The 2,316-nt window shown below is 37.5% G+C and overlaps 2 protein-coding genes across 3 annotated transcripts in view; one reads left to right on the plus strand and one right to left on the minus strand.

The window, feature by feature from the left end:
* Eml4 (EMAP like 4) overlaps positions 1-2,316 on the plus strand; it is a 157,980-nt gene that overhangs the window by 120,253 nt on the left and 35,411 nt on the right. The window lies entirely within an intron of this gene.
* LOC104848775 (cytochrome c oxidase subunit 7A-related protein, mitochondrial) overlaps positions 1-2,316 on the minus strand; it is an 84,401-nt gene that overhangs the window by 21,207 nt on the left and 60,878 nt on the right. The window lies entirely within an intron of this gene.

A 2,316-nucleotide genomic window follows, 5' to 3' on the forward strand; every position in this document is an offset into this window, starting at 1 on the left:
TCTTTTTTTTTTTTTTTTTTTTTTTGCTTTTTAGGTATCTGGAGCTTTTTGTATGCAGATCCCTGAGTTGGAAGAGTTAAACCCACTGTCTGAATTCTTGAGATTTACTGATTTATCAAGAAATTTGAAGCATTGTTGGACAGTATTATGCTACCGACTTAAATGTCAAAGTGGAAATCTTAAAATTAAGGCAGAACCCAAGTTGCTGCTTCTGTAATAAATTTGTATTTTCCCAGCCAGGGATTTAGCTCAGTGGTTCCGCCGCCTGCCTTGCAAATGCCCATGTTCAATCCCTGGTACCCCCCGCAAAATTGTATTTTCAATCTTTAAAGCTTTAGAAATCTGGAGAAAATATGGCTACCCAGGAGGCTGAGGCAGAGGAAGATGGAAAGTTCAAACCCAGGCTGGGCAATTTACCGATTTAATGAGAGCATGTCTCAAAATTTTGGAAATTTTCAGTTTAAGAATACTTGGTATGCATCTCCATATGAAGACTCTAGATTCAGTCTTTAATTACACACACATACTAACACACGCACACGGAAAAAGGCTGTCATAACTGAAGGGTCTTTATAATAATGTTTTTGGTTTAAATTATGTTTGTAGGATTATTATAGAAAATGCTGTAACATTTATCATTGCTGCAGAATATATTGATCTCTTGTGGATCAGGCTACAACTTGTAAGAGAAGAATGTAAAGTAAGTGTTGCAATTGCATTGTATGAGTCAGCAATGACTTCTTTCTCCCTCAGTGGGCTTGCAGAGAGTTAGAATGGCTTTAAAAAGCCTGTGGCATATTTGATCTATCATTAAATAGCAACACATTTTTCAACTCCTCTGTCCTTTAGCAGTGTAGTTTTGTATAGGCTTCAGTCATTAAGCTTATTGGTAAAAGAGTTGTTTCGTTTTCATATATCAAGTTAACCTTTTTAAAGGAGTAGAATTAATTGTACTTACATATAAGCTGTCTGAAAACCTGACTTTAAAATCATAAATAAAAACATAGATTGTCTTCCAGTCACCATCACTCTGAGTAATTTAATACTGAAATGTAAAGAAATTGCATCAAAGAGAGCTATGTAAATTGGGTTCTTTGTAGTAAGCACTAAGATATGAAGTGTGATTTCTCTATATTGTTGTCTCCTCTCCCTCCTTTCCAGGACATTGTGTTGCTCAGAGTTCTAGTCCATATCCTCCACTGATAACGTTACTGTCCAGTGGCTGTGTCCCACATCCGTTGTCTCCAGCCCAGATCCCTCACAGGTTTAAACCTGCATTTTCACTTGCCTGCTGGATACTTTTATGTAAATGTCCTCTACCACAACTCAGAATTGACACTCTCAGTCTACTAATCATCTCTCTTAGCCTCACAGAAATAGACATCTGTTCTTAACTGCCCAGATTAGAAACTTAAACATCATTCCTGACTCCTTTTCCTCCACATCTTACACTCCTGTTCTCCAAACTCCATATCCTAAATGTGCGCATTGTAACTCTTTGCTGTACAGATGACAACAAAACTGAAGCTTACTTGATCAAAATGTACAGTTTCCTGACTCTTCTTGTTTGGAGAGGAAAGGGCCATTATTAAAGATCGGTGTATTTTGCCTCAGGAATGATTTGATTCAGGAGCTGGATCACTGAACTGTCTTTCATCTTAGCTTCTCTCAGTCTATTGTTTTTTGTTTTTCTGTTGTACTCTAAAAGGGCTCTGTCCTTGCTTAAGTCATAAATATTTGGGAATCATAGGTAACTATGATTTATATGTTTAAAATTCAATAAGACAACTTCAAAGCCTTAGTGGCATTAAGTAAAGAAGACCTAATACATGGAGGGATGGATTTTTTTTTTCCCCAGGGCTGGCTGGGTAGATGGATGGTGTACGTGCCCAGCTTGCATGGGGTCCTAGATTCAATCTGTGGGGAGGGAGAGCCTAATGTCGATCAGTGGAAGAATGGATAAAACAATACTGTACTTTTTTATGTACAAAGCAATACTATACAGCAGTTAGAATGATCAAATTTATACCTATATATACTTACATCTCACAAATGTAATGTTGAAAAACAAGCCAGTCAGGAAGGAGAATGTTGTTTATGATTCCATTTAAATGAAACTGACAAAGCTCTGTGTTGTCAGAAGTCATGGGAATGGTTACTTGAGTGGAAGCAGGGATAGTAACTAAGTAGGAGACCTGTATTGTTTCTGGAGTGTCAATAATGTTCTCTTCTGTTTCTGGCTAAAAGACAGCATGTGTTGCTTTAGATTTTGATGGTTTTTTCCTTCTTCTTCTCCTCCTCCTCCTCCCTCCTCCC

The sequence above is a fragment of the Fukomys damarensis genome, unplaced genomic scaffold, assembly GCF_012274545.1.
Source record: "Fukomys damarensis isolate Sample0158 unplaced genomic scaffold, DMR_v1.0_HiC HiC_scaffold_2, whole genome shotgun sequence".
Taxonomy (NCBI): Eukaryota; Metazoa; Chordata; class Mammalia; order Rodentia; family Bathyergidae; genus Fukomys; species Fukomys damarensis.